This window comes from Bactrocera neohumeralis, chromosome 6 (assembly GCF_024586455.1).
Source record: "Bactrocera neohumeralis isolate Rockhampton chromosome 6, APGP_CSIRO_Bneo_wtdbg2-racon-allhic-juicebox.fasta_v2, whole genome shotgun sequence".
NCBI lineage: Eukaryota > Metazoa > Arthropoda > Insecta > Diptera > Tephritidae > Bactrocera > Bactrocera neohumeralis.
The window spans coordinates 74111972-74137948 of NC_065923.1; the positions used below are offsets into that span (position 1 = coordinate 74111972).

Below are 25977 nucleotides of genomic sequence, written 5' to 3' on the forward strand. Positions count from 1 at the left end.
AAAAATTATTGAAAGTTAAAAAAAATTCAAATTAAATTTTTTTAAATTAATTAAATCAAGAAGTTTTTGCAAATTAATTAGTAAATTATTACAAATTAATTAAACTTCAAATTATGTTATTGGAATTTATTATTAAAAATATGCTCTATTTTTAATTAAGAGGTAAATTTTTTGAAATTAATTAAAGCTTTAATTAAATTATTGCAATTTAAAATTTGTTTTTGTTTTCAAATTAAAAAATTATTGAAAGTTAAATAAAATTTAAATTAATTTTTTTTCATTAATTAAAACAAGAATTTTTTTTTTTTTTAATTAATTAGTAAATTATTACAAATAAATTAAACTTTAAATTGTGTTATTGAAATCTCCTATTAATATATGTATACTATTTTTTTTTATTAAAAAGTAAGTTTTTTGATACTAATTCAAACTTTAATGAAGTTATTTAAATTTAAAATTGTTTTCTTTTTCTTTTTTTTTAAATTAAGTATTAAATTAATAGAAATTAAATAAATTTCAAAGTATTTTGTTTTTTAATTTTTAAGATCAAAAAATTTTTTTTCGAATTAATTAGTCATTTTTTAAAAATTAATTAAAATTTAAAATAAGTTATTAAAATCTATGTTTGGTATGGGCCATGGAATTTTGTTAATAACAGTGTTGTGGAATGCTAGATACTTTTTTTGCGGGTGAGGGGCTGGAAAACGACTTGCGCATCATCAGAGCTGTCGTCACAGCAACGATATGCACCAGTTTCAGGTCACTAAAAACCTCCCCCTAAGTAAGCGTCGCCCCCTGAAACCGCATTTGCATTACTTCAGGAGGCGTTCCATTTTTCTCAATGACAGATTTACATCTGCGTGGGTGCGTCCAGGTCCCGCTTTTTTGGCGTAACAAAATCTGGGGGAGACACCGCCAACTTCATTGATAGCCGCTTCCAGTCTGGGTCTGTACATATGTACATTGAAGATAGGTTTAATATTAATCAGTCTAGTGTCAAAAAATTTTCTATATCCTTAGAATCAAATTAAATAAATTCGTAGACTAAGATATAAAAAAAAATCCGTTTGGTCTATACAGCTCAGTATACAATTTCCAGTTAAGTGAAAAAAGACTTCTGTCTCGATATAAAAATCTTTAACAATTTATTTTTCCTCTTGACGCCGGGTTTCAAGTTTTGCTTGATTATATCTTTAAAGTTTTTAAGAATCGTGAAAAATTGGTAATTTAATGTTATAAGACATTTTAAGGTATTGTCAACGAGACTTAACTAGTAGAACACAATTTTTTCTCTGAGTGTAGCTGCTACAGTTCAACTTTTATGTTTAACAACAAACCAGCTGAGTGGTAAATATAGAAATATGTAAGCGCATGTACGCGGAAACGCACACACACCGCCGCACAAGTGGATGTGCTTGTACTGGCGCTCAGTCGGCCGCACAAAAACAAGGAAGCAATTTAATAGTCAACAAAGTCAAAAGTTTTCAAATTTCAGATTTTCACTTCACTTAAGCGTTTGCCATTCATTTTTCATAGACACGAGCGATGAGTTTTGGAAAATTTTATCAAACTACTTACTTACTCATGCACTAACACACGAACTTACTTAGCCGTAGACGCCGTGCAGATTGTGCTAACTCCGCGCCGCTGCCACGCGCATTACGAACTCATTACCTAGCGCGCCGCGCTGCGCTTGCGTCGACGCGCGCCAACTTAATGGTACTTAAAGCTTGCTTCTTTGCAGTTTCACTGTTTTCTAGCCGCAGCCATGACTGACGCAGCTGCTGCCGCTGCAGCGCGTGAGTGTAAGTAGTTGTGTTGTACGCATTCAAACAACTAAGAAATCAACTAACAACAACAATGACAGCGATATTTGCAAAAAGCGAAAAGCAGCAGCAGCAAGAGCAGCAATAAGTTCAGCGAAGCACAATAATAACAGTAACAAGTAGAGTAAACAGCAAGCGCATAAGTTCAGCGCGTAGTGTAGTGGCACATTAAGGTGCGCGCTGAGTGGCGGGCGACGGCGGCAAGACGTCGGTGTAAGCGGCAAAGTAAAAGAAAATCTGCACTTCGTTGAGGCGCCGTAGCTGTTGACGCCGCCACCTTATTGTTTGCGTCATTAAAACTGTTTACTGTTCGGAACTTGAATGTAAGCGCGGCGCGGTTGAGGGGCAGCCGTAGCCAGTTGCTTCTGCGTAGCATGAGTTTAGGGGCAAGTAGACTTAATGTGCAGCATGTGCTGCCCCTGCTTTTATTTATGCAACGCTTTTGTTGCAAGAGCTCATGTTTTTTCTTTCCAGCGGCGCGGCGCAAAAGTGCAAAGCAACTAGCTGGCTGCAACAACAACTACCTTTTGCACTTAACTATCAGTGGCAGCCAAGTGCAATTCCTTTACTTCAATTGCTTAAACAACTAAATCCATTTTCTTGCGTGCTAACTTTTCATTCGCTGCTGTCTGGATAAACATGTGTTGGCTTGTGTGTGTGTGTGTATGTGTGGCGCTGTGTACATTGGCGGCGGATGTTCATTGATTTTAATGCGTTTCCTTTGCACTATTCTGTGCAATTTCCGTGAAGCAAAGAATTGCTTTTTGAAGTTTCGCTTTTTCATTTGTTTACTCAAACGGAAAATATGTTAATGACGTCATTTTGAAAATTTTGAAAGTGCACAGAAATGTAAATTTTTACCTAAAATTACGTGAAATGAGGAAAGTGAAGTTTTTTGGCGCTAGATTGCCATGCTTTTCGGCTGTGGTATACGAGTACAGGTTATTAAGATTTTATGCCGTTTTTTGTAAGGTGAAGTATAACATCCAAAGCCTAAGTTACTGTCATTTAAAAGATGAAAATAATTGAAGGTTTTGCACTGCGACCTATGGTCTATTGTGGTGTATTGTGCGCTCTTCTATATCACGTATGGTCACAAAGGTCGTCTTTGCAGACACGAAGTTGGTCCAAATGATTTTTTACGACCTGATTGTTGTTGAAGGTCCTCGCATGTAAAAAATTTTGCTGCGGCCAGAACAAGTAATAGTCCGAAGATGCCAAATCTAGAGAATATTCTGGATCCCATTCAAGCTGTAAAAGCTTTTGGCGAGTCTTCAAATTTGTAGGATGCCTCGCATTGTCCTGGTGGAACACTCTTGTCGTATTGTCGAGCAAGAGACCAAAATAGAGGATCCCTTGAAATTCCATCAAACAGACATCATAATTTTTTTTTGGTGACAGTAACAACGCGCTTCAAAAACGGATCATTCTTTTGACATTTGTGTAACAAATCACAGGCGTAGGCACAGCTTACGCGGTTATAGCCGAGTTTAAAATAGCGCGCCAGTCATTCTTCTTTTTGCTTTTTGGGGCCAATTCGAGATACCAAACGCAGCCATGTCCTTCTCTACCTGATCTCACCAACGGAGTGGAAGTCTTCATCTTTCTCTGCATCCACCGGCGGGAACTGAATCGAAACCTTCAAAGCTGGAGTGTTCTCTTCCATCCGGATAACACGCCTTAGTGAACAGCGGCTTCACTTTTGATTCGCTCAACTATGTCAATGTCGCCGTATATCTCGTAGAGTTTATCGTTCCATCGACTGCGGTATTCGCCAATGCTAATGCGCAAAGGACGGTAAGTCTTCGGCAAAACCTTTCTCTCGAATACTTCTCAGGCCGACTCAATAGATGATGTCGTTGTCCATTCCTCCGCATCTTATAGCTGGACCTTCTCTATTTAGTTTTGTATAGTTTTTAGTATTGTTTTCTCCAGCAATAGGATGATGAAGTAGTCACACTAGAGAGAGTCGCCTTAGCTGAACCCTCGTTTGGTGTCAAACGGTTCGGAGAGGTCCTTCCCCATTCTAACGGAGCTTTTGGTGTTGCTCAATGTGAAGGATGTATCGGTGGGTCTTTTCCAAGATTTAACGTATGCTGAAAATCTGGTCGGTATTCAGGTCAAAAGTCACACTGATGAGGTCCAATAACGTTTTTGACGATGAGCTTCAGTCTTTCACACACTACGCTCGATAAATCCTTATATGATTTTTTGTAGATTTGCAGACCTTTTCTAAGATTTAATGCTTAAATGCTGAAAATCTGAGCATGCACCTTGGTTTTCGTAGCTCAATCAAATCCACCAGCCTCTGCCGCTTTGTTGCTCTTCAGGCGGGTAATTGCTATTTGGACCTCATCACGGTTGGGCAATGAAACATCTATTTCGTCGGCATCGATTGGGGAATCGAGTTCGCCATCTCAATATGTAACACTCTGCCGTTTTGCAGGCCGGAGAAGTGTTCCCTCCAGACTTCAGCATGCTCCGAACATAGGTTCTAGAATTGTCGAGCATTATCCCTATCTGCAAGCTTCTGACCATTTATCTTGATTTGCATCCTCTCTCTGTATCTATCACTTGTGTTTTTCGTCGCAACAGTGCGATGTATCAGTCTAAATCCACGCGATCGTCCTCTTTGTACCAGCTATGCTTCAACCTTTAAAAAAACTGCTCCACAAAAATTTAGGATATATTTTTACAAACAAGCCTTAGTATATCAGCTGTTCAAAATTTTGTGAGAAGATATCTGCACGATATTTGGTACCCATATTTTTCCAAGGCAGGGCTATAATCTCCGAACATAAGGTTGAGTTCAGACCACTTCCTAGCTATTGTACTAACCTATCGTTCCAAATCAAGTGCTTGTATGAAAAAATGTTTAATCAAAAGGTAATTAAAGCTGCGTTGCAAACGAAGTTAAAGCTTTCTCTTGATTTTTTTTTTTCGTATAACACAGATTTATTTCCATGTTTTTTCCAATCTTAATCCATCAAAGCGTTATTAAGTTCATATAACTTATATTTGCAGTATTTTTTGAAACTATGCATTTGATTTTTTAAGAGCTTGATAACTCTAAAAAAAAACGCATAAAATTTGCAAAATCTCATCGGTTCTTTATTTGTTACGTTAGATTGGTTCTTGACATTTACTTTTTGAAGATAATTTCATTTAAATGTTGACCGCGGCTGCGTCTTAATATCTTCAACTTTTTGCGACGCGATCGTCCTCGGAAATGTTGTACCAGCTGGAATAGTTGCTGGCTTATTTCTGTAGACTTTAGACTTGACGTAGCCCCACAAAAATTAAAGGCGTTAAATATATTTTTGCACCGAAAAATGCACTGTTTGGTGTGGTTTGTACGCTGGTGGAATCATTGGACCGTATTTTTCAAAGATGCTGTTGGACGCAACGTTACGGTGAATGGCAATCGCTATCGTTCGATGCTAACAAACTTTTTTTCCAAAAAGGAAGGGCTATAATCTCCGAACATAAGGTTGAGTTCAGACCAAGATTCATAATTCATCTCGATCGTTCCAAATCGATTTAACGCCTTTAGACTATTTTTTGTGGGGCTACGTCAAGTCTAAAGTCTGAAAAAAGCAACTATTCCAATTGGAAGAAACATTTCCGAAGTAATTCGGGCTATTCCGGCCGAAATGCTCGAAAAAGTTGCCCAAAATTGGACTTTCCGAATGGACCACCTAAGACGCAGCCGCGGTCAACATTTAAAAGAAATTATCTTCAAAAAGTAAATGTCATGAACCAATCTAACGTTTCAAATAAAGAACCGATGAGATTTTGCAAATTTTATGCGTTTTTTTTTTTAAAAAAGTTATCAAGCTCTTAAAAAATCACCCGATATAAAAGAACTATAAAAACCAAAGTATTTATTAATTAATTTAGCCATAACTTGCTTAGTAAAAATATGAATTTTTTTGCAAACCATAATGCATTTGAAAACCGAAATTAATTTCCTAGCGCAAAACATTAATTAAGCAATTTTTCCACACATCCAGTTTTTTCAGCACATAATAAATAACTCATGCAGCAGAAAAGCGTTTGTTAGTTTGCACTTCAAGCGCCAACTAAATATGGAATATTTGCACGAAATTTATTAGCCTCATATGCAATATAAGCAATTTTGCTTATGAAAATATGGCACATAATAATGAAATTCGCGCAAATTCAGCGAATCAACATTGGCGCTTGATTACTGTACTTTTTATGCAAATACAAAAAGTGCCAAACCTTCTCAGCCAGCAATAGTTTAATTCTTTTAATATTTTCACAATTTCAGTTTGACTAAATACGCTGACGTGTTTATTTGCCACTGGCGCTTTGATATTCATAAAAAATTTGTGTGTGTTTAGCGCATAAAGTTGGAAAAAGTATACATTTAATCAATTTTATTTGGAGGTAAAAGCTGAAAAACGCTGCAAAAGGACAGCAGAAAAATTGCAAATATTTATTGGCATTATTTATGGTTGCAATTGCATGCGCTGCGCTGCTTTAGTTTTAGCGTTTATGCAGATTTTGATTATAAAAATGCAAATGCTGTGCTGGCGGAAAATGCTGATAAATTCGCAATTTTTTCGCAAAATTTCACATCTTTTCACACATTTTTTCTATATTTTTAGCAATAAATCCTAAAAACTGTCAGCATTCATAGCGTAACGCACATATTGAGTAATAATAATAATCGAAGTTACAAAGTGTTTTGTGGTAAGCATTTTAAGCTGTATCATTTGCCACATTAAATTCTTCACTTACTGCTCACAAGCGTATATTTCGCATTTAAGGGGGTATACTAGTCTAGAAATTTGAAAAAGAATGAAAAATCAAATTTGCATAATTCGATAGCTTAGATATTCAAAAATATTCCACTAAAAGGATTTTTCAGAACTCAATTTATTGACGAAGTTATAGCCTTTTCGGTGTCGTGACAACTGGACCGGTTTGAGCTGTGAACGAAATTTAAAACGCCTACTGCAATGGGCAAAAAATAGTAAGAATTTTAAATTTAACACGTTGGCTGCCAGTGTATTATCGGTGATCACGAAGAATTACCCCTGGTGCAAATGGTATGTGTATCATCACGCCTAGGCCAAAGCGCAGTATGTTTTTTTGCTTGGCATCTGGGAGTAGATTTTCCTCGTGATCATTGGTGATACACTGGCAGTCAACGTGTTAAATTTCACGCAGAAACCCAATCGTTGAAATTTTTTTTCTAGAATGGTATGGCTGTAACTGCGTGCAATATCACATCAAAATAATCATTAGTGTTTAGTATAGGCTTGTCTTCCTGAAGTACATAAAGTGCATTCGGCGATTTTTACGATGAGTGAAATTAATCAAGAAAGAAGTTCCATTAAGGTCTATGGGGGGAATCAAATTGCTAGTGCAAAAACGTTCAGAATATTGGAAAAGTCCAAGATGTCGGTGATAATTTTTTGTCGCGAGCAAATGTTTTTGATTGCCAAGAAATTATTGAAATCCGTCCAGGGCGACCATCAGCATCAACTGATGAAAAACATGTTAAAAAATAAAACTGGTGCTTGAGAGTCAAACAATAACAGTCAGAGACCTTACTGACACCGTTGGCGTATCGGAAGAATCAGAGAAAACTATTTTGAAAGATCATTTGGGCCTAAGAAAAGTAAATTGGAGTGTGTGCTTCGTTCCAAAATCACTCAATTATTTCGAAATACAGCGTCGCGTTAATGTCTGTGAAACATTCCGACCCGGAAACAGGCGATCAATCTACCGAATATCATCACAAATGTGGCTGAAGCCAAAAACCATCTCAAAATCATCAAAATCAAGGATATGTTGACAGTTTTCTTCGATTATCGAGGTGTGGTGAACTCCGAATTTTTTCCGATCGACCAAACTGTCAACTGGACTATTTATGTGGTCAATGACCTCTTTGTTTACATTTTAAAAATTCAATGATCCTATGGTTTATATTTTACCGAGATCAATATTTTACAGAGCCCGCTGGCATGTACACATCACATGTCAACATAAGAGTCATTTAATCACTGGCCATGCACGGTGCCTGTGTTTATTTCAAAGAGCCAGCTTGCCTTGAGGTCACCTCTTGATTTTGAAGTCACATCACTTTAAGGCGCGAGAGCCACCTAAGCTATGGCCTTTCTTTTATAGAGCCAATTGGCAACGGGCTTCCCGTGAGGTCATCTCATGACTTTTAAATCACATCTCACCATGAGAGGCACTTAAATACTGCCCTGTCACAATGCCTGCGTCTCTTTTATAGAGCCAGCTGGCAGGCAGTTTCTCATGATGTCAATGCATGATTTCTATTTCTTCTACATTTCTTTTATAGAGTCAGCTGGCAGCCAGCTTCTAGTGAGGTCACCTCTTGTTAAGAGCCGACAACTCGTGGCTTTTGCACTACGATAATGCACCGTTGCATAGTGCATTGATTTTTCGTGAGATTTTCGTGTGAAAAAATCGTCCTTTATTTTTGAGTAGCCCGTTTTATGAAAAAAAACTTTTCTTGGGGTTGGCAGCAAAAAATAATTTGCAAAAAATAAAATTATTATTTTTTAACTAATTTTATGTTCTCTTCAAATATAAACAAGCAAATGAAAAAATTTATAGTAAAATTTCAAACGCTTTTTTATCAACTGGCAAAAAACGCTCGAAATTCGGGCCTCTAGACTAGAATACCCTCTTAAGCATGCACTTGCAGGCAATCGACGTGGCAAAACTGCAGCAATTGGCGCCAATAAGCAGCTTTATCACTTCACTGCCTGCCATACTCACATTAGGGGGAGTCAAATAAGAAAAAATATATAAAACAGTAAGGCGGAGCAATGAAGAGTCCTTATAAAGATTTTCTTAGTGGTTTTCATGTTTCAGAGTACGAAGCTGAAAAATATCTGCGGAGGACCTTCCCGTAAAACTGAAAAAAGTTATTAATTTTTTTTTACCCACCCTAATGTATACATATACATATGTATGTATATTGGCCTATAATCCGACACTTGTGCGCAAATCGCATAATCACACTTTTAATGCAACAATAAACCAATCGAATGACATTATTGGGCGCCTTGCCAAACTGTCGGCGTGTAAAAGGCGACGCGCTGACACACACACTTCAACCGCGCTGGCAACTTTGCATTTTCTTACACTCAGCCAGTTTGTTTAATGCAATTCGCCCTTTTGTGCCTTTGAGCATTTCACATTCAAGCCAAGTGACTTCCGGCGTCTGCACACACACACGCGCATACATACTTTTGAACGTTTTAAGTGCTGCAGCCAATAACCGCAAAATGTTACCAATTTGCCGCACACAAACTACTTAACCGCACGCTGCAGCAGCGCGCCGTTCTCCTGCCGCCTAAAACCGCCACAAATCGTGCTCCAGCGCAAGTCAAGTGCCGGCGATAGCGGCGCGTCGGCCGCAACGCTTTCAAGCGCTACAAATCTGCATTGACACTGCGGCAAGGCAGCGCGACAGCCTTCTGACGCTTAGCGTCGCGTTGTGCGTTCGTAATTTGGGCTTTGGCGAAATTTCGGCTAAGTTCGCAAGTTTTTGGTATTTCCAATAACTTTTGTCTTGTTCTCACTTTTTGTTTTTGTGCTTTTTTGGTGACTTCTTAGCTAACTAACTGGGGCTGGTGCTCGTTTGTAGGCGCTTTAGCGCATTGCTTGGTTTATAAAATTGACATTTTCGGCACAGCCGTCGGAAGTGCGCGCACACACGACGTCACTCATGCATAAACACGTAGCGTCCTGTCCTTGCTTGCATGTGCGCGTGCTGGAGTGTTTGTGCGGTTAAGTGGTTTTTCGCAAAGTTATTTATGCTCGCATTTCCCAATTGCCGGCGTATATTGGAAAAATTATTTAAATATTGAGTGCGTTGCTTGTGGCTGCGGCTTTTCGTGCTATTGTCGGGTTTGCATATTTCATATAACTACATAAATAGTTATTTAACTTAGAAGTTGGTGTGTTTGTAAGAATTTCCGCTCACACATGTGCCTTAGTATTTCCAATTAAGCAAGTTTATTGTAGTTGCGTACAAGAAATTTCACTTATGAATTTGGAGACATATTTTTTTTTTGGAAACTGTGGTTGGTTGGGTGTAAAAGCTTACAAAATTGTGGCTGTAGAGTTGTTACTAAAGAAGATATTGGGTTTTCAAAACGTTAACAATACTTTTGATGAAAAAATTTAGCTCGATATTTTCCATTGTTGATCAGGTTAGATAATGCTTAAAAGAGAAAAAATCATAGTAGAATGAACTCCATTGAAAATGAAAGCTAGAAACCCAAAAATAAAAGAAAAAACTATTAAGGGCCTTGTGAGTGCGGGCAGCGGAAGATAAAGGGTGCGGTTGAAATGTTGTAAAGTGTTACTTATATCGATTTCCGAAACTACGCGTTCTAAAGGAAAAAAACTTTAAATTAAAGTTCCAGGTTTATTACCACAGATCCACAACTTTTGTATGAACAACTTCTTTACATAACCTCAAAAACTATGTGAAAAAAATTAAATATGCAAGTTTTTACATTTTTTTTTTATTTTCTACGAAAAAAATTTATTTTTTTCACAAAATTTTGTGTAAACTTACTTTATTACGTTCCAAATACACTGTAACTATTTAAGGGGTTACATGGGTTTCCTCGGCTAAAAAACAGCCTTTTTTCAATTTTTTTCTCATAGAAAAAATGAAATATTTTATTAGAATTTTTTATTGTTACAAACATACACTATTAAAGGTATTTTAAAATTTTTGGAAAAAAATATTTTAAACTCGGCCATTGCGGCGCCATTTCTGGTGAAACATCAGAAAAAGGTCGAGGCCTCGTTGGCAGGATAACTCCTTTTAGGATCATCTAAAGTGAAAAAATACGCGTTTTAGTTAAAACCTTAACTTAGAACTTGGACGAAGGAAAAAAAAACTGAAAATTGGATTTTTGGCAGAAATTTTTACAAAAAAAAATAAAATTTCAGTGAAAATTTCGCAACATTTTTTTTACAAATAGTTGTAATCGCAAAAAAAACCTTCGTCCAAATCTTTAAGAATTGTACAAGTTCTCAGGGCGGTATCTCCGAAAATATTTCTCAGATGAACTGGAAGATTTAGGAAAATAATCTAAATGTATTGTAGAATTTACTAAGATAATAAAAAATTAAAAAACTTTTTGAAACCCGTAAACCAATGTAATCCCTTAAAATCGAAAAAGTTTTTTTATAAGACGTCAGTAGGCTTTGTGCTTGTTGAGATCTCTTCTTCTTCTTCTTAATTGGCGTGGACACCGCTTACGGGATTATAGCCGAGTTAACAACAGCGCGCCAGTCGTTTCTTCTTTTCGCTACGTGGCGCCAATTGGATATTCCAAGCGAAGCCAGGTCCTTCTCCACTTGGTCCTTCCAACGGAGTGGAGGTCTTCCTCTTCCTCCGCTTCCCCCGGCGGGTATTGCGCCGAATACTTTCAGAGCTGGAGTGTTTTCATCCATCCATTTCTAGCCTAGTGGTCTGTTGAGATCTCTACTTTCTGAAAAAGGAAACAAAAAATTTCTAAAGAAAGAAAGTGATGTTTTAGTTCTTTTTGAAGTTAGTCAGCTTGTGCCTTGATGTAACCTCCTTTTCGAGCTTCTCTACTTTTTTAAAGAAAAAACTTCAAATTTGATGGAAATGTTTATTATCATTCGAAAGAACATTCTTTGGCATTTATTTAAAAAAGTACTTCTACTTAGATTATCCGTTACTTGATACAGCAGTACACTAAAATTGAAATGTTCGCAAAGTACGGCTCCGTGGCGGCACACTCTCACTCTCTCTCTTTTGGCTCAACATTTTGCTCAAGGAGTGAATTTTTGAAGAGCACGTCGATCTGCACATCTAAGGCGAATCAACTCAATAATTCGACCGTAGAACCCTGTGAGCGTTTTGTCTTAAATATAGGCATACGATATTAATCCCTTTCAGAAAACTGCTTTAGAGAAGATTCAGCCTATCCTATCTTCGATGTAGCCAGTCGATGTTAATCACAAACAGTCTTTATTTTCTTTAGAGGAGATTCAGCCTACTCGTTTGACTGTTTCTCTGTCTTTATGAATAACAATGTATCCATGTTGCGGCATGAAATGGAGCAAACATTTACTCGAACCGAGCCTTAACAAGAGCAAAGCCTATTTACTACACTAAAAACTTACTACTGTCCTTAGCTGTGCTTTGTAGCATCAAAATCTGGCCAAATTTTTGCAAAGCATTTAAAATTTCTGCTCACTGCTATATAGATTTAACACAGCTTTTACTCACGGACTCGCAAAATTTCTCATAACTTCATCGGCTTTAAGAGAATTAATTCATGCAGGCAAACAACTCAACGCATTTTAAGTGTCAACACATTGTAGCTACAGTTATATTTACGGATATACTCACCCTGAGGCATTCTGCCTTTTTCGGAACCTCAAAAAAAATACTTTTTTTTACTTTTTTGTTTTTATATACTAAAAAGTGGACAGTTTGAGATTCATTTAAATGCAAATTAATTTCTTTACGTTTAAGCAGCCAATGCCGGCGGCAAGGGGAAAAGGAAATGAAAACAAGCTCAACAAAATTTGCAATAAAAACAAAAATATATGTTTAACCAAAAAGTCAGATAAGTAAATTTAATCATTACTGGCGTTACGCTCACACGCGAACAAAAGCGTTAAAAAAATGTCAACACAAAGCGCTGATAAAAATGGAAAAAATAAGAAAAAGACCACAAAAACATATAAAAAAAAATAAGAAACATGAAAAAACGTTAACTACGCTTGTGCCGAAGCTAAAATACCCTTCACAAATAAGGCAGAGTCTTTAAAGTATTTGATTTTGTTAGGACAGTTTATATGGCAGCTATATGCTATAGTGAGCCGATCTGAACTATTTCTTCGGGGATTGCAGGGTTGCTTTAGACAGTAATCCGTGCCAAATTTCGTGGAGATATCTCGTCAAATGAAAAAGTTCTCCATACAAGCAATTGATTCCGATCGGTGAGTTTGTACGGCATCTATATGCTATAGTGGTCTGATCTGAACAATTTCTTTAGATATTATGGGACTGTTTTGTATAATAACGCGTGCCACATTTGATGAAAATATCTTGTCATACAAAAAAGTTTTCCTTACAAGGACATGATTCCAATCCTTCAGTTTGTATGGCAGCTATATGCTATAGCAATCTTATCTCGAAAATTTCTGCAGATCTTGTATCGTTGCTTTTGAAAATAATTTATGCAAAATTTCGTTGAGATATCTCTTCAACTATAAAACTTTTCCATATAAGCTGTAGATTCCAATCCTTTAGTTTATATGGTAACTATATGCTATATTGATCCGGTATCGGCGGTTCCGACAAAGAAGTAGCTTTTTGGAAAGAAAAGAAGCTGTGCGAAATTTCAAAACGATGTCTCAAAAACTGAGAGACTAGTTGCCGTATACATATGTTCACAGATGGGCGGAGAAACATTTAGGACTAAATCGACTCAGCTCATCATGCTGACGATTTATGGATACACTTAATGGGGTCCACAACTTTTCCTACTGGATATTGCAGACTTCGCGGCTAACTTAAACAGGGTATAAAAATGAAATCTAAAAGGGAACTTAAGTACACAAAAAAAAGTAAAAAATATGTTGACATCGAAAAATAAAACAAAAAAATTATAAAAATAATTTCAACATTTGAACCCGCATTCAACGCGCTTTAACATTGTCTTTTATGCATATTTATCTACATAAGTACATGTATGCATCCCCTGCCACTACTCCGTTTAGCTTTGTTGCTATATTTTGCTGCTACAGCCCCTGTCAAATCGCTTGAGCGCGCTTATCATTATCCACCTTTTTTCTGTGCGCTTTTGTTACTTTCTTTTTAGAAAAATACAAGGGTGTGCACACCCAAAACTGCGGTGGCATGCTGAAAAAGTTTTTCACTTTTCAAATAATTTTTTAATCCATTTTCGAAACTGGCAGCAACAGCAGTAAAGCAGACTCGTGCATTCAGACGACTTAAGCCAAGCAGACCAACGTTTAAGTGAGATTAAAATGCGCAGCGCCAGTAAATTGTTGTTGGCGGGCAAGTAGTTAGAAATGTTAACAAAGTAGAGCTGCATGCGAGCACAGGTTAGCAGGGCATTGCAAAAATAAAAATCGTTTGAAATTTTTACAATACCGAATTCGCAGCTAGCGTTCGCACTAACTTGACCGCTGTACTGTTGCTGTTGTTGTGCTTTTGCACTGCTTCCGCTTTCCAATGCATTTAAATTTTATTTTAATTTCTTTTGCTTGTATTTGTTCATTTCATTTACGCAATTGCGTTATCTCCACCATTCGCCGGATATCATTATTGTATTTTTCCGCTTGGCCGCTATGCCGCGTTATCCTTTCTATACAGTGACATCCTTTGCTTTTTTTATGGTTCATTTTTATCGCAGTGGGAAAAAGTTGTTTCCTGAGCAATTCAACTAGCGGCGCTGAAAACGCGCTCGCGCTAAATAATCAGTGTAAGTAAATGAAGGTTATAGTTGAGCGCAAATGATGATATAATGAAGGATGCGAAAGTGAGTGTGCGGCGACAGGACGCATAGTTAATTCCTTAAGTTAGTGCTTGCGGCAGTCAATGGCGACAGGTCGACAGGTGGATCGTCGTCGGGTGGCCCGCCGCCGTTGACCCGCTTCTGCGGCGGATATGGACACGTCGAGGGCGAGCCCTGCTGCCGTCCCACGCCATCGCCGCCATTTTCGCGCGGATCGCCCGTGGGACTTTGCGGCTGTTGGCCTTGCTGTTGTTGTTGCGCCACCGCCGCGGCCTTTATTGGCAGGTATTATTATTTTATATTAACGTTTTAATGACTATCTCGTTTGTTGTTTTTGTTTTTTATTAAATTTTATGTTTTATTGTTTTTGTTTTACGATTTTTGTGTTTACATATATTTTTATTTTATTTGACTTTATACTCTATAATTGTTATTTCTTTATGTTCTCGCTAAAAAATCGTTACTCTTAGTCCAAAATTGCTGTGTTTTTGTGTCTAAAGTTAAAATCTCTCGCTTTTCATGAAGTTCTTTTCAAATTTCGTGGTTGTTTTTGGAATTGAAAATCTCTTGCCCAGTTTGTAGTTCTTGTCTGCTGGTACAAAACTGTGTCCCCACACCGTGCTTGACAAAATCGTTTCTGAAAAATATAAGCATGTGGTATTAAGTTAGGTTAGAAAAAGATTACAGAGAGAATTTGCAGAACATATTAAACAAATAAGAAACAGATCGTCACCTAAAATGCAAAACAACGCATCATCAAAAAAATCGAAATTGAGTTTTTAATTGCCTACGATTCACTACATCATATTACATTTATGTGGCAATACATTTTCAGCTTTCGCTGTCAGATATAACAAATATATAACTATTTTATAACCAAAACTCAAATTTTGTTTCAATATGAGTAGTTTCTATTAAAACGTTTTTTCTTCGCCTGTAAATTTATGAAAAATAAAATTAATACGTTATTTTGCATTTTACTAGATGACGATAAATTAATTGAATTATATTGTGATAAAACTATTAACGTTTTCTCTTTTATTTCTTCTTCTATGCTTGTATTTTGCATTTTAGATGACGATAAATTAATTTTATATTGTGATAAAACTATTAACGTTTTCTCTTCTATTTCTTCCTCTACGAGTATTAGCCTTCAATGCTTGTAGCGATTCACGTTTAAGTCTTCAATTGGCTCCAAACGGTTTCCCCGGAGCGATCGTCTGAGTGTGCTGAATACCCAGAAGTCACCTGACGCCAAAATCAGGCGAATGCAGTGCTTGCGGTACGATATTGGTTGAAATTTTGGCGAAAACTCACGAGGAATCAATGTAATATGAGACGTCGCATTCTCGTAGTGCAAAAACCAAGAGCTGTCCGTCCATAATTCCGGTATCTTTTTACAAATAACCTCACGCAAACAACGCATAACACTGAAATATTATTTCTTCTTTACAGGTCGGTCGGTCGTAAGGAATTCGGAGTACACCCACCTCGATAATCAAAGTAAACCGTCAACAAAACCTTGAATTTTGGCCTTCTTTGGCTTGGTTTTTTCGGCGCGGCTCAGCTTTGCCACAATATTTGGCCGATTGACCTTCTGTTTTCAGGTCGTAAGCATAGATCCAAGACTCATTGCCAGTAACAGTACGTTCCATGGCATCCTGGCAGTCGGAAGGCATTGTTTCACCAACGTTAACGCGACGCTGTTTTTCGAAAAAATTGAGTGAGTGGTACCAGATGCGCTTTTACTTTTCTTAGGGCTAAATTGGTTTTCATTGATCTCTTTTCAGCCTCCGTCAACACAGTTTTGCTGGAACGGCTGGAACGACCGACCGAACTCACCTAACTCTGGAAATTTGTTTCAAACTAAGGTACGAACCGATAAAAAAAGATGGGGCATTAAAGGGAGCGAAGAGCGAACTAAGGAGAGCATCTCTTGAAAATTTAGATTTAAATATTTATAGCATCTAAACCCATCAAAACTGGACTGCCTAGTTGTCAAAAATAATTATTAAACAGAAAGTTGGATACTATGATCAAAAACTAACCGTTCATGGACAAAATGTTCCAATTTAAAAGTTTTGGACTGGGAATAAATAGAGAGACGCTCGAAAATCCTCCCACAACCCATTTCATCACCCCCAATTAGGAGAAAAAAGCATTTTGACGATTTTCTCCTCAAAAAACGACGATTGGAACACATTTTTATTTTTCTAAATTTCTGTGTGAATTCAAATTAAAAATTTCGTTAATAAAAATATGCTCCATGCGATTCTGCAAATTTCTGCATTTTTACTTTTTCTCTACGACCTTTAGTTTAGAAGTTATAAGCATTTTTGTATCCGCTTGATTTCGGCGGTTGCTTGCTGCATGCTCCTGGTCGCCTGGTAGAAATTTGAAATTTTGGCACCAAATTGAATGCAATTTTTCTGCAGCGGCGGCGGGTGCACTACAAATTTGTAGCATACGCAAAGGGGCCAAATTGGGAGGGCTGCTTGCTACATGCTCCTGGTCGCCTGGTAGAATTCTGGGATTTTGGCACCAAATTGAATGCAATTTTTCTGCAGCGGCGGCGGATGCGCTACAAATTTGCGTGGGGTATAGCATACGCAAAGGGGCGAAATTAGGGACACGGATGTGGGCATATATAATGCCCGGAAATGGGGACAGGCCCTTGACCGGACGTGGGAAAAAGGATCCATACTTCCGGACCGGGGCATCCGTTTCCGGTTCGCGACTTCCGGTTTCGCCGCCAGACCGGAAGTGGGCGTCCATTTCCGCTTCCGGTCTGCATCTGGACCGGAAGTGGGGCTCCGAATTTCCGCTTCCGGTTCGAGGTTTCCGTTTCCGGTTTGCGACTTCCGGTTTAGTCGCCAGACCGGAAGTGGGGTTCCGAATTTCCGCTTCCGGTCAAGGACCTTCCACTACTTCCGGGCATTATATATGCCCACATCCGTGTCCCTAATTTCGCCCCTTTGCGTATGCTATACCCCACACAAATTTGTAGCGCATCCGCCGCCGCTGCAGAAAAATTGCATTCAATTTGGTGCCAAAATCCCAGAATTCTACCAGGCGACCAGGAGCATGTAGCAAGCAGCCCTCCCAATTTGGCCCCTTTGCGTATGCTACAAATTTGTAGTGCACCCGCCGCCGCTGCAGAAAAATTGCATTCAATTTGGTGCCAAAATTTCAAATTTCTACCAGGCGACCAGGAGCATGCAGCAAGCAACCGCCGAAATCAAGCGGATATAAAAATGCTTATAACTTCTAAACTAAAGGTCGTAGAGGAAAAGTAAAAATGCAGAAATTTGCAGAATCGCATGGAGCATATTTTTATTAACGAAATTTTTAATTTGAATTCACACAGAAATTTAGAAGAATAAAAATGTGTTCCAATCGTCGGTTTTTGAGGAGAAAATCGTCAAAATGTTTTTGCTCCTAATTGGGGGTGATGAAATGGGTTGTGGGAGGATTTTCGAGCGTCTCTCTATTTATTCCCAGTCCAAAACTTTTAAATTGGAACATTTTGTCCATGAACGGTTAGTTTTTGATCATAGTATCCAACTTTCTGTTTGATAATTATTTTTGACAACTAGGCAGTCCAGTTTTGATGGGTTTAGATGCTATAAATATTTAAATCTAAATTTTCAAGAGATGCTCTCCTTAGTTCGCTCTTCGCTCCCTTTAATGCCCCATCTTTTCTTATCGGTTCGTACCTTAGTTTGAAACAAATTTCCAGAGTTAGGTGAGTTCGGTCGGTCGTTCCAGCCGTTGCAGCAAAATTGTGTTCACGGAGTCTGAAAACAGCGTAACGAGAAGAAGAGATCTTACTGGCATCGTTGGAATGCCGGAAGGATCAATGAAAACCAATTTTGAAGATCATTTGGGCCTAAGATAAAGGAAAGTACGATTGGTTCTAGAATCACTCAGTTTTTTCGAAAAATAGCGTCGCGTTAACGTTGGAGAAACAACGCCTTCCGACTGCCAGGATATCAGGGAACGTATTATTACTGACGATGAGTTTGGATCTATGCTTACGACCCGGAAACAGACGATGAATCGGCTGAATATCATGGCAAAGCTGAGCTGCAGCCGAAAAAGCCAAGCCAAGGCAGGTCAAAAATGAAGATTATATTGACTTTGCTTTGATTATCGAGGTGCGGTGCACTCCGAATTCCTTACGATCGGCCAAACTGTAAACAAGAAATACTAGTTAAGTGTTATGCGTCGTTCTTGTGAAGCTATACGTAAAAGGATGCCGAAAATACGGGCTGCTAACTACTACATACAACATTGATTCTTCGTAAGTTTTTCACCAAATTTGCTGCCAATGTCGTGTCGCAGCCACCGTATTCGCCTGATCTTTTCGCCGTGTGACTTCTGGCTATAACTTCTATCCTTGAAGGAACTTTATGGTCTGAGATAACTTTGGGAAATTGTGTCTCCAGCTGCACTCAATCGGAGCCTCCCATCTTCCTTTTCATTTCCTTCTATTCCTATATGACTGAGTACGCGGATGATGTTAGCCGATTTACCTACTAAAAGTCTAGTTATTGCCTGCTTGCATAACCTAAGGAAATGATACTTAATATTTGCGCTACGGATAGCCTTACTTACTGCTTGCAATACATTAGAATGATATTGGACTTGCTGGTTAGAGCAGAAGCCCCCTTGACATCTGCGAAACCAAGCAATTTTGATTTTTGAGGTTAGAGTCATGCTTAAGCTTTCTTTTTTTCTTTTAATTTCCTTTTCTTTCTGTATCTTTCGTTTTTTTTATCAGCAAACCAAGTTTTTGTGTTGCGCTCACGCTACTTTATCGATACCTATACCAACGCTGCTCATTATTATACCCTAAACAGCGTCTATTAAGTTTGCCAAGAAGTTTGTCACACTCGAAGGATACAACATCAGGTATATTTTAAGTACGTACCTACCGACGACAGCCTTACCTCACGGTGCTCAAAAGCACAACAGAACAAATCAATGCGTTTATCAGCGCCCTGAAAATGCCTGGCGTTTTCTATACCAATTGGCAGTATGAAATGGATACACTAACCAACTTAATAGGGTTCGAGTCTCATCTAACACCTTTGCCGTACTTTGGGTCCGACACCCGATTACAATGTAACTCCACATTGAACACTGACAAAATGCCAGTTCTTCCCGCATTTGGGTTTCAACCACAACCACCACGATACTGCCCGAGGGGCCAGTCCGCATGAGCATGTTGAAGCGAACTCCCCATAGACACATCACATACACAAACCACCCATACAAAAGCGAATCGTATTTCTCAGTTAAACGCCTTCGTCGCTTAAACAATTCACGAGCCTACGACCGTAACAGTTCGGCATTTCGGCTAGTGGAGTTCACACCGTTAGCATCTAAATATCTATCAGTCCAGCTAATCCTCATACCATCAAGATCCCTAATGTCCGAGTACATCTGGCACTCTGCAATGACATTAATCCAGTCTTGAAACCGCCCCTTATGAAAAAACGCATTCAAATAATTATTTGAAAAATGCCGCGTAAGCAAAAAACCTAGATTTAGCTGAAATCTAAAGACAGACAGAATCTGAAGGCTGGGCTACCCTCAATAAAGCCAACGTCACGGATTTACTCATAAGTCGCTCGACCGTTAGGACTATTGTCTCAACGGCTTTGCCACCTACACCTCACGCTATCATCTAGAAGCCTCCTGCTCCTTGGATATTCCTCCCTCTCCATATCATCATCGGAAATTCAATCATTCCCAAGCAATGGCACAATCAAGCCCCTTCTTAACCTGAATGCAGCAGCAGAAGGAAATGTCGGAGACCCTTTAAAATAGATATAAACATAAAAATATAGATGATTAGCATGACAAGTAAATTTAGCCATGACCGTCGATCTATCCGCCCATCCTTAGTGTTTAAGATATCGATTTGAAATTTTGCACACATCCTTTTCTCTCCAAAACGCTTCTAATTTTTCGGAATCGCCGTTATCGGACCACTATATAATAAAGCTAACATACAAATTAATCAATCAAAATCCTGTCCTTGTAAGGAAAACTTTTGTATTTTATGAGATATTCACACGAAATTTGGCACGCGTTATAATCTAAGTCAGTGCTATAATCTCCGAAGTAATTGTTCAGATCGGATCACTATAGCATATAGCTGCCATATAAATTAGCAAATCAAAATTCAGTCCTTGTATGGAAAACTTTTGTATTTGACGAGATATCCTCACGAAATTTGGCATGGATCATTACTCAAGACAACTGTGCAAACTGCGAAAAAATTGCACGGAACGAATCATTATTGGGCATAGCGGCCATACAAACTGACCGATTGGAGTCAAGTGCTTGTATGGAAAACTTTTGTATTTTACGAGATATCCACATGAAATTTGGCATGAGTTATTATCTAACGTATTGATACAATCTCCGAAGAAATTGAAATCGAACAATCATAGCATATACATAGCTGTCATACAAAATAACTAATCAAAACCAACTTCTTGTATGGAAGCTTTTGTATTTGTGAGGGGTATTATGCCTTCGGTTCAACGGAGTTGATTTTATTCTTGTTTTTTTTTTTTGTGTTTAATTTATGAACCTCTTCATTAAACTTTTCACTTTTTTGCCTAATAAACTGTAACTTTTCGCTACGTTACGTTAATTTCGTGCGCTTTTTCCTTAATCATCGATTATCAGCTAGCTTAGTTTACGCTTTGCAATAAGCAATCAAAGTGTTTGATGAAGCGGTTAAGGCTTACTGATTAACGCTGTCTCTTCATGGCGCCGAAATTTTAAAAATGCTCAGAGGAAGTAAAAGTGGAAAAAGTTCTTTTGAACACTTTACTAGCTTACTTAAGCGTAATTTATTACGTGCATCCATAAGTAAACAAAAATTTTTCAACAGAAAAATATTTTTGCCAAATTTACGAATTTTTCTTTTTAATTTACCAAGTAATTTTATAACAACGCGCCTTGCCATGCTTTTGCATAAAATGTGTGTATTTTACAGAATTAATTGCCCTGCTAATACATATTTATGTTCAGAGTACGCACATATTACTTTTTATAGCAACAACACGCTTGCATTTAAATGGTTTCATTACCCTTTTTCGTTATGATTTTCGGTCATAAAATTTGACTAGTATGCTCACGCATTTCGTGTATCAAATTTTGAAAAATATTAATTCCATTTATGTAGCAAATCCGTCATTTATCACGATTTGTTTGATATATTGAGGATTAATGTGTGATTGAGCGGCGTTTATGTGTGTGGCATGTTGTGTGTGGCGCACAAAAAGCGAGCGGAAATTTTGGGTATTAAAAACAGAGAATATTCGACGCCGAAACGGACAGTTATGGTGTTATGAAACAAAAAATATTATTATTGACATTTAACAGCGTGCGCGTATATTAAATTAATAGGAGAATGTTTCGGACTTTTTCTGCGATTAATGCTATCATTGTTGATGACTTTTTAAAAATAAGCAGTCCAATATTTTTAGAAACTGTTGGTTGCAGTAGTATAAAGTCTGTTCTTGTTGTTGGTATCTGAATTCATGTGTATTCCAAACACTTTCATTCTCTCTAACTCTCTTAAGTTGCACATTTACCGTTAAAACTTATAACTTAGATGGATGAATAGAAAATTTTAATTGGATTGAGGTTAACAATGACCGGGATCAGAATTTCGTTTTTTGCAGTAGGTCCCCAAACCTTAAAAGAACTATTCAGTTAGGAGAAAAGGGCAGAGAGAGACAAGCATAAGCAGAAAGCAACTGGCTTGCGCCAAGTTAAACTGTTACTGGTAGGTTACCACTTCAAATAGCTCAAACATATACTAGACTGCCCTAAAAAAAACTCAGGTTGTTCTTCTCAATATAGGTACCATATGCTGGTTTCGGTAGGCTTAAAAGACAATTGTATAATCACCCGTAGCAATATTTAACACAAAAAGAAACTTATACAGGAAGAAGAACAACCCGAGAGAGACAAGCAATAGCAGTAAACAACTGGCTTCACCAAGTTAAACTGCTTCTGCGATGATAAACTGCCAAAGAGTAATACGTTTCATGACATGCTTGTAAAAAATTTTTGGAGGAATGGGTTTTAGCGCGAGATCTCACTTCGACAGCTTGTAACGCCAGTCCATTGTGTTACATAAAACTGCTGTATACTTTATCATAAGACGCTTACAAAACGACAAAGCATCTTAAGCTTATCACAAATTTGTTGAGACGGCTAATGTCAGTTTCGGCTGTCTCTGGTTTGTTGAAAGTAAGACTATCGCGATGTTTCAGCCTCAGTTATGCAGAGGCTGAACAATGGGACAGAGAGAGATAAGCAATGCCATCTGTGGCATTTCGGTACATATTTTATATGTTCTCCGAAGTTGCCTTCTTTTTGTAACAAACTTTGTACCAATATTATACAAGTGTACTCTGTAGAAGCTAGAACTTTCCTTAGAATCCTTAGATTTCATTATAGACATATGATATCTCCATTGAACTGGAACTTGCCCAGAATTCTAATATGTTATAACTGCTACTAAAAAAGCATGAAATTGAAAAAAATAGGTAACAGTAGAGATTGAAGTTTAACCAAAACAGTGCTAAACTTAAAGGTGGGACCAGAAATGGAACTAGGAAACCTGTTTAATAAATTGACAAAAGAAAATAACATAGATATATGGATATATAGGAGTTTTTTTCGAATAAGAAAAAAGAGGTGCACTTGGGAAAATAAAGGCTTAGACAAGTCTTAGATATATAATATATTGATTTTTCAAGTTCTTGAAAAAATCCTCAGAGTCAATCACAGTAAGAGATACAATTTTCCATGGTTTATTATTCCAATACTATTGGCCGCTTTCACCATCCCTAAATTGCAAAGACCTCTTTACCTCCAACCATTTGTATAGACATTTGTCAAAACGAAAAGTGTTTTACTTCGGAAGTTTGTCCAGCAAGTTTTTCGATAAATTTGTATCACTTGGGGAATGTGAACACACACACACATATATACATACACTTGCTATTTATAGCAGATTGCATTGAATTATGTCGCTTCCATTGAGACATGGCATTTCGCAACAACACTTACGCTTTTACAGCTTCACAACTGCAGACGGACAACGGACATGTACGGCAAGCAAAGGTGCGATTTACAAATTCGTTTACGCACGTGCTAACCATAAATATCGCATCGAACACCTTTTTCGCCAAAATCAATGCGAGTGTGAGCTAAAAACAGCAGAGAAAATCGACACATCACACACACAGGCGCATGAATGGTTTACACAAGAGAGCACTTAAAAGCAAGCATTGACAAGGCACTGGAACCCTTTGCTGGCGCACAAGTTGACCAAGTGCCATGGAGTTATGCGCTGAGCGGCATAAACCTTTTGAAATATTGCGCAATGCTGACAACAAAAAAGAAAGACGCAAAAAAACAATAGTGAGAGCATTGGCATTGCCTTATCGGCAGGATGTGTGCGTGTGTTTATTGGCGCACACTGTGGAAGCGGCCGACGACGAAGAACTGTCAAGGAAATACAATAAATGAAATTAATATTGTTGAGTGCATGCCGATGGCTAGCTAACTGACATCCATTGTTGCTGTTGTTGTAGTTGTGGTTCTCAGCGTTTTTTCTCAAAGCTTTTAAATTGTTGTCATCGATGCGTTGACGGTCACTTTGAAGAGGCGTTCAATTGTGGCCACCGACACTCCGATGCGTAAAGTAACGCTGACAATGCAACAACAAAAACAGTAGCAACAAAAGTGTTAGCTGACAATACAACAACAAAACCGGCAACAACCAAAAGTCTTAGTGATTGAAAGCAGCGCTGAAGACAGCACTTAAAAGTGGTCAGCAAAGGGCTTTTTGCCGCAAAATGCCAAACCACATAAATGTAAATGTATGTATGTGTTTATGTGTGTGTACGTGCTGCAACTACAACACAAACATGCACATTTCCATGCAGTTTCAATACAGGAATTCTACTATGCATTTGTGATCTTAATTCAAGCGCATTTACACTGCTGAAAGTGGTCACTTCAAACTACAACAACAATGCTACCATGTTACAACAACCTCAACAATTGTCGTGGCTTGCGATAAGTCACAATAAAGCGCCAACGTTGACAAGCGTTCTGCTTCCCTCTGCTTTGCAAAATAAATTTACGCAATTCCAATGCGAGATGCGTGGCAAGGCCATAAATTAACGACAACTAATCCTTTGATTTGCACCATATTATATCCCCCTTTGTTACAAAATTGTAGCAATAATGCGCAATTTCACTACGAGGGATGCCAGCACACAAAGAATTGGTGGTAATTCGCAATTTTACTGTTAGCTAATGTGAGTAGTAGAGTCAAGATAGGAAATTTTGGGAATTTGAATTTGAAAATTTCCACGAAGGCTTTATTGAACCGGATCCTGCAACCATAAACATTTAGTCTTCTAGCCTTGAGTTAGTTTAGATTCTATTGCTGTCAAGTTGGCGAGGAATTGCACTTGGTATACTATGTTCAGTCCCGTGTTGAGGAGGAAAAAAAACGTTAACTTCGCCTCAAAGCTATAACACCATTCACAAATACAAAAGTTTCTATACCAGAACCTGATTTGGATCGGACAGTTTGTGTGACAAATATATGATCTGTGTGGGGTCTGTTCTGAACAAGTTATTGTGAAATTGTACCGCTTACTTGAACATAGTCTATGCCAAATGTCATTAAGGTGTCTCATCAAACACAAAAGTTTCTCATACAAAAACCTGATTTGGATCGGTCACTTTGTATGTCAGCTATACAGGGTTTGTCCGGAAAGTAAAATGACTGAGTCGATTTAAAAAAATTGATTGAACCAATCCTTACAATTCTTTAAAAGACTTTCAAATTAGGCTCATTCTGTGCAGTGCTGCCAGCGCGATTTCCAAGCATTGAAGCCGTCACGGAAGGCATTCTCCGAAAAAGCCTTGAGAGCCGAAGTGCATGTTGCTTAGATCCACTCTGTCGTCTCAAAATGCTTGATTTTCATCGGCCTTTTCAGGCAAGGAAATAAAAAAAGGCCAGGAGGTCAACATCTGGGCTGTAGGGCGACTGCAGAAGTGCTGGGATGCCGGCCTTGGGTAGGTAGTTGTTTACAAGAAAGACGGTGTGATCGGCTGCGATATCTTGTCGGACCCGATTGAGCCTTCGTTTGAGTTTCTTGAGAACTTCCACGTAAAACTTGGCGTTGACGGTTTGTCCAGGAGGAACAAATTCATGGTGGACTTCCCTTTTTTGAGCGAGGAGACGCCGTCGTGTGCCACTCGGAAGATTGCCTCTTTGCTTAGGGTTCAAAAAGGCCTGGTGCCACCGAAACACACTACTTCTTGCTAAAGCAACATCTGGGTAAGCCTGCTTAATCATATCAAACGTCTCTGTTGCAGATTTACCGAGTTTCATACAGAATTTAATCGCGTACCTCTGCTCTAACGCTGCGTTTTCGGCTTGCATCACTAACAGAAACATGTCGCGTGAAAATGTTTGTCCTGACTCCCCAGGTGCTCGGAGACAACTCATCAGCCACTCGGTCGTTAGCTGG

General features: G+C 38.2%; 3 long non-coding RNA genes across 15 annotated transcripts in view; 2 read left to right on the forward strand and 1 right to left on the reverse strand.

The window, feature by feature from the left end:
- Positions 1-16664, forward strand: part of LOC126761176 (uncharacterized) — a 302754-nt gene extending 286090 nt beyond the window's left edge. For 2 of the 4 annotated variants that reach the window (XR_007667332.1, XR_007667335.1), the window contains 4 exons: positions 14282-14668; positions 15534-15772; positions 15839-16106; positions 16174-16664. This is a non-coding gene — a long non-coding RNA (uncharacterized LOC126761176). The remainder of the gene's footprint in view (positions 1-14281; positions 14669-15533; positions 15773-15838; positions 16107-16173) is intronic. The other 2 variants (XR_007667334.1, XR_007667333.1) reach the window with 1 other exon arrangement.
- Positions 14708-25977, reverse strand: part of LOC126761174 (uncharacterized) — a 951325-nt gene continuing 940055 nt past the window's right edge. For all 10 annotated transcript variants that reach the window (XR_007667327.1, XR_007667325.1, XR_007667330.1 and 7 more), the window contains one exon: positions 14708-15020. This is a non-coding gene — a long non-coding RNA (uncharacterized LOC126761174). The remainder of the gene's footprint in view (positions 15021-25977) is intronic.
- Positions 17853-20361, forward strand: LOC126761180 (uncharacterized). Its single transcript, XR_007667339.1, has 2 exons — positions 17853-19091; positions 19167-20361. It is a non-coding gene; the product is annotated as an uncharacterized LOC126761180 (long non-coding RNA).